Source organism: Penaeus monodon, chromosome 12 (genome assembly GCF_015228065.2).
Source record: "Penaeus monodon isolate SGIC_2016 chromosome 12, NSTDA_Pmon_1, whole genome shotgun sequence".
Classification (NCBI taxonomy): Eukaryota; Metazoa; Arthropoda; class Malacostraca; order Decapoda; family Penaeidae; genus Penaeus; species Penaeus monodon.
In genome coordinates, this window is record NC_051397.1 from 49,115,363 (window position 1) to 49,122,862 (window position 7,500).

At 31.9% G+C, this 7,500-nt stretch overlaps 1 protein-coding gene across 2 annotated transcripts in view; it reads right to left on the minus strand.

Annotated features, from left to right (window-relative positions):
* Positions 1–2,923, minus strand: part of LOC119579551 (U2 snRNP-associated SURP motif-containing protein-like) — an 18,529-nt gene extending 15,606 nt beyond the window's left edge. For both annotated transcript variants that reach the window (XM_037927457.1, XM_037927456.1), the window contains exon 1: positions 2,818–2,923. The gene's annotated coding sequence lies outside the window, so the exon portion shown is untranslated. The remainder of the gene's footprint in view (positions 1–2,817) is intronic.
* Positions 2,924–7,500: the final 4,577 nt, after the last annotated feature.

Consider the following 7,500-nt stretch of genomic DNA (forward strand, 5'->3'; position numbering starts at 1 on the left):
AAGAAAGGAAATAAAGGAAATAAAGGAAGAAAGAAAGAAAGAAAGAAAGAAAGAAAGAAAGGAAAGAAAGAAAGGAAAGAAAGAAAGAGAGAGAAGCATCACATTTACATAGCACAGAATGAAACTTTGTGCATATAAACTTCCATCTTTGTCAGCCATATCCCCAAAGGGAAGATAGATTAAAATAAAGTAAATATGAAATTAAAATATAGTTACTTGATTTTTTACACTGATTCCCCGGAGGACTGCACAGAATAACTGCGCTGTTTAAGTTATGCTGAAGTGAGGACTGAATTAATTGTGTCCGTGTTTTCCAATACTGATTTCCACATATTTTACCAAACAAATATTTTCCCTAATTAGACCCACACATGCAATCAGTGTACAAGAAACACACACACACACACACACACAATCATTAGGAGAGGGATAAAAGGAGAGAAAAGAAGAGACATAAAAAGAAAGAAGAAAGAGAAAGAAAGACTAGGGACAACACAGATAAATAGAAACAAAAGGGGGATGGATATTATAACACATCTCTTGCAGACAAACATCTACCTACAGCTTAAGGCCAAGGCATAATAACATGCCACAAAAACAGGGACACAAGATAACAGAAATCATCAATTTGAACAGCTTAAAACACATGCAACAGAAGAACAGATGAATGAAAGCAAAAAGAAATATAAAAGAAAGTGAGGGAAGAACATAATTTTCAAGTAGCCTGTAGTACATATGAATACAGATGGCACATGATGTATTCTGAAGTATTTGAAAATGCAAGGAAAAAATATGCACTTGACTGAATACAGGAAAGAAGTAAAACATGAAATAACCATACAAGGCCCTTCATATATGAAAACAAAATCAACCAACAGTGCATACTATGTAATTAACCTTAAAAAAGACAGGGGAGATAAGGAGACTTGATGCCATAAAAAAAAAATAAAAAGAAAGAAAAAACAATTACATATTAAGAAAACAGGGGATCTCTAAACACCACACACACACACACACACACCCACACACACACCATCACACACACACACACCATCACACCACCATCACCACACACACACCACACCACAACACACCACACCACACCACACACACACCACACACAACACACACACACCACCACACACACACATCACACACACACACACCACACACCTCAACACACACACACACACACCACACACACACACACACACCATCACACCACCACACACACACACCATCACCACCACACACACACCATCACCACCACACACACACACCACTCACACACACACACACACACACACACACACACACACACACACACACACACCACACACACACACACACACACACACACACACAGACAGACACACACACAGAATTGTTGAATAAAAATGTGACATGGAATTGGGAATTTAATCTCTCGGGAATGTGTCCATATTACAAAGAATACCCTTACAGATAAGTGTTTACAACAGATCTCTTTTTCCTGCGATAATAATGACTGCGTGTTACCTAACAACTTGATGCTCACTATAGCCAGTGATGGAAAGCCTAAAATATAATGTTCTTAAGAATTGAAGCTGCTCTAGACAGTCTATCTTGCCAGAATATGCTTCATGAAAGTTTATTGTTGATTACTGGATCATCGACAGATAGAGATCTGTGCCAATCAATGCAAAGCTAGTGCCAGATCTTCTAAACATCTGACCACGGAAAAATATATAGACAAAGCATGGATAAAACTCGCAGAAAAACGAGAGAAATTCGCTACAAAAAGCTCGACTTAGCCGACACAAACTTGCCGTTCTCCTCGAGCCTTCTGTTTAGACGAAACCGTTTTCTAACAGAATAACCAATATAATAACATTAGCGGAAACATTGCAATAAACCGGCGAAACTTCAGAGACAAATCAAGTATAGGGCAATAAACAGGATTTTAAATAGCGTAAATAGTGTAAATTTTAAACAGGGCAATAAACAGGGTTTTCCAATAAACTCCTGAATCCAGAATTAATCAAAAACTCCCACTTAACGACCACTAACGACACAAAGCAATTACAATCAAATCAAAACGATAAACCGACACGAGGAATGGCTCTCGTACCCGACGAGTTTACGATAATTTTGGGGCTAAATAAGCGGTCTGAGACATTTGCATCTTTACAATAGAAATTATGGCATTTCATTGGTCTTTATTCAAAAGAAATTATAATAAAAATATGCTGGAAAATACAAAGAAATAGAGGTAATTAATGAAATGTACATACAAGTGTTAATAAAGAGTAAAAAAATAAATAAATAATAATAATATTCAACAAACAAACAAATATTCAAACAAACAGGCCAAAAAAAACAAACAAACAAAACAACAACAACCAAAAACCAGCACCAAAACAACAACAAACAAACAAAAAAAAACCACAAGAAAGACAAACAACAATAAAAAAAAAAAAAAAAAAAAATCCCCCACGCCGGGTCCGTCAAGAAGCCTCCGTCGCATTTGCATTTTCTTTCCCTCTTCCTCTCTCTTCCCTCCTTCTCAGCCCTCGGGGAAGACCACGGGCGGACGCACAGGCCGCCCCGGCGCCCTCGTCCCGCCGAACAACGAGCCGCTTGGCAATTGCAAGAGCATCATTGCAGAAACAAAATCAATGGCACCGAAAACTTCCCTTCCTGCAACGACTCTTACTAAGCCTTCTCCCGCTTTTCGCCTCCTTTTCCCCTCCTTTCGCTACTCTCTCCCTCTTCCTCTCTTCCTCCCCTCGCTCCTCGGCCCCTCGCCCGCGTCCCGCTTCCCCTTCGTTCACTTACTGAGAGATATAAGCCGCGGAATTCCGACGCCGAAGGAAGGTTGTTTACGGCGACGCATCAAGACGCCATTTTGTCCCGGTCACGTGACTGGAAACAAGTGACGGTCGGGATGCGTCGCTTTTTTTTTTTTTTTTTTTTATTTGGGGGGGTTGGGGGGTTTATTTTGTTTTGTTTTGTGTTGTTTTTTTTTTGTTTGGTTTTGGTTTATTTCGTTTTGTTTGTTTGGGTTTGTGTGTGTGGTTTATTTTTGTTTGTTTTTTGTTTATGTGCGTTGTTTACTTTTTGTTTTATTTGTTTTTTGTTTATTTTGTTTTTCGTTCATTTTGTTTATTTTGTTAATTTATTTAGTTTTTCATTGCTTCTTGTATGTTTTTATTATCATTTCTTTTAATATTTACGTTTTTTTAGTTTAAATCATGCTGGTGTTTATTTTCTGTTTGTTTTTTAAAGAAAAATGTATATGTTTTCTTATCTTTTTAATGTATAGGAATTGTACCGTTTTTCTTGGAAGAATAACTTCCTAATATCGCTAAGGAAGTCATGAAGAAATTAAAATTACATATAAATTGTCTATTCATACACGCTCTAGCAGCCACTGAGAAATTTGCATTTATTGGGGTGTAAATGCATAGGCTTAAATAGATCAAAATCCCTCATAAGCACGTGGCGAAGATCCGCCATTTTTTTTTTTTTTTTTTTTTGACGATCTGAAATAATAATAATAATTATAATAATAATGATAATAATAATAATAATAATAATAATAATAATAATAATAATAATAATAATAATGATAATAATAATAATAATAATAATAATAATAATAAGCCAGCCTCAAGGTCGTACGCCCTAATCACTAACTTGCAATCACCCACGCTAAATTCGCCCGGAAGCCACGCCTCTTTTTCCAAAGCCTTTGGGTTTGATTGGGGGGGGGGGAGCGTTTGTAGTATTCATGTGATGGTCTATTTATTATTATTATTTATTATTATTATATTATTATTATTATTATTATTATTATTATTATCATATTTATTATTATTTTTATTATTTTATTTATTTTTTATTATTATTATTATTTTTTTTTTGGGGGGGGGGCTGGTTGTGAAAGGTCTATTTAGGAATACTGCAAAGTATATACACTTTAAGGGGACTACATTTTTTTTTCTTCTTTTTTTTGACACTAACAGGAAAGTAAATGAAGCTAAACGATTATGAATAAAGACAAGGCCTCGGAGTGTCAGTAAATCTGCATTCAGTTTCGTGAAATAGGAAATTTGATTCCACAATAATGGCTGCTGATTCTACCTGCATTCTTCTGATTCTAGAGAGGTTTGCTTTCCAGAATTTACTGAGACTATTGTATTTAGATGTTTCTTTGTGCATCTGCCGATTTCGCCTTTGGCAGTTCAGCTGAGCAATTCCTGCCAACAGTTATCCCTCATCAAACGCAAGGCTGACCAGGTCATGCATATCCCTTTTGCGTTGAGAAGGAATATTGATTGCTTTAAAGAACAGCCATGTAGCAACCATTTCAAAAGACTGCCGGCCAACAGTTGTCAAATGTTCTTAAGAAGTCTGCACACAAATACTGAATACTCGGCAGGAAATTCTAAAAAAAAAAAAAAAGGGCTCTTGTGCACTGCCAACACTTATTAAAACTTTCAACGTGGAAGTTCTTTTTCTTATCCCTCAACGTGTGTATTTTTCATATAGATCATATGGTTTCTTAAGAATATAGTGGTGTTGCAATGGGATGTGGTGAGATTCAATACATTACTCAAAGTGAACAAATCAAATATTCTTGAATCATACGAAGTTGATTAAGAATCAGAAAGAGCAGTGGAATGAGTGCGTTAAAAATGACGTCTGTTCTGTTCATGTGTTCTGTATTGTATGTGACTATACTGTGTAAACATATAAAGCATACACATGTGTGCAGATATATACAGTATATTTCTAGAAATGGACTTTGATATTTGTTACACATAGTGCATACATAAACATACATTTCACTATCATAATTATCATTATTGTTATTATTATTGTTGTGTTGTTGTTGTTGTTGTTGTTATTATTATTATTATTATTATTGTTGTTGTTGTCGTTGTTGTTATTGTTATAATAATGATAATAATGATAATAATAATAATAATAATAATAATAGTAATAATAATAATAATTATTATTATTATCATTATAATTAACATTATCATTATCAATATTATTATTATTATTATTATTATTATTATTATTATTATTATTACTACTACTATTGTTATTATTATTATTATTATTATTATTATTATATTATTATTATTATTATTATATTATTTGTCATTATTTATTATTATTATTATTATTATATTATATTATTATTATTATTTATTATTATTATTATTATTATATTATTTCATTATTATTATTATTATTATTATTATTATTGCTCTTGCTATTGATATTGCTACTATTATATTTTTCATTATTATCATATTTTTGTTATTATTGCATTGATTTTTTATTATCATGTTATACCAATATTATTATTGCATTTATTGCAATTACTATATATTTTATCGTAATTATAGTTTTATTATCATTGCTTTTTATTATTCACATCATGTTATATTATTATTATTATTATTATTATTATTATTATTATTATTATTGTTATTGTTGTTGTTGTTGTTATTGTTATTATTATTATCATTATTGTTTTATTATTACTTTTACGATCATTGTTGTTGTTATTAATATTATTGTTAGTAGTAGTATTAGTATTAAAACATGATGATGATGATCATCATCATCATTATCATTATTGTCATTACAATCATTATTATTATTATGATTATCCTTATTATTATTATTATTATCATTATTATTATTATTATTATTATTATTATTATTATTATTATTATTATTATTATTATTATTATTATTATTATTATTATTATCATTATTATTATTATGGTCATTATTATTATTATTGTTATCATTATCATTATGATGATGATTATATCATTATTATTATTTTCCTTATTACTATTGTTATTGTTATTATTATTATTTCTACTATTTTCACCATTATTATTTTTTTTACTGTTGTTGTTATTATGATTATGTACACACACGCACACACACACACACACACACACACACACACACACACACACACACACACACACACACACACACACACACACACACACACACACACACACATATATATATATATATATATATATATATATATATATATATATATTATATATATATGTATGTATATATATATATGCATATATATATATATATATATATATATATATATATATATAATATATATATATATACATATATATATATATATATATATATATATATATATATATATATATATATATATATATATATATGTGTGTGTGTGTGTGTGTGTGTGTGTGTGTGTGTGTGTGTGTGTGTGTGTGTGTGTGTGTGTGTGTGGTGTGTGTGTGTGCGTGTGTGTGTGTGGATAAGCAGTTAGGTCACAATAAATCAGAGAAGAACACCCCTTTTCCCTGGCCTCCAGGACGATCGGCCGTCGATATCAACATATAGATTGAATCACTCCTGCACCTGTGAAACATTAGGTGGAAAAAATCAGTAACCTTTAAGCACAGTATTGGGTATATTCAGATATTTTCTTCTGGTATGAAAACTGAGTTCAGTAAAAAGAAAAGTACAAAACTAGATTATTGAATGCAATATTTATCGTTTCCTGGATGTTATTCTTGAAACTCCCCTTAAAAAAGAAAATGTCATTTAGATCCGTTCTGTGCAAACTTTTGCGTACAAATATTTAACACACATCACAACACAACAAACAACCACACACCGAGGCACACATACACATCACACACACCACACACACAAAACAAAAAATCAAACACACACACACACACACACACACAAAGGCATCAGATTATTATAATTTTCACGATCATTATTTGTCTATTATTGACATGGAAAGAAGAAAATAGATAAAGAATTAAACAGGAAAGGAGAAAAGGGAGGAGGAGGAGCGTAAAGAGAACAAGGAAACAGAGGAAAAGGAGAATAAACGAGAGAAAGAGAGAAAAGGAAAATGAATGAGAGAAAGAGAGGGAAGGAGAATGAATGAGAGAAAGAGAGGAAAAAGAAAATGACATAAGGATGAAAGTGAGAGGAAAAGAGTTTATTTAAGGAAGATTTGAGAGAGAGAGAGAGAGAGAGAGAGAGAGAGAGAGAGAGAGAGAGAGAGAGAGAGAGAGAGAGGAGAGAGAGAGAGGAGAGAGAGAGAGAGAGAGAAGAGAGAGAGGGAGAGAGAGAGAGAGAGAGAGAGAGAGAGAGAGAGAGAGAGAGAGAGAGAGAGAGAGAGAGAGGGAGAGAGAGAGAGAGAGAGAGAGAGAGAGACGGACCGAAAAAGGGAAAGGTAGAGAGGAGAGAAAATTTCCACATGTCACGTTAGTTAGTTTTTATTATCATCATCATCATTATTATCATAGTTATTGTTAATATAATTGTTATGATTATTATCGCTATTATTGTTATCATTATTATTATTATTATTATTATTGTCATTATGCTGATAGTGATAATAGTGATAATAATAATAATAATAATAACAATAATAATAATAATAATAATAATAATAATAATAATAAT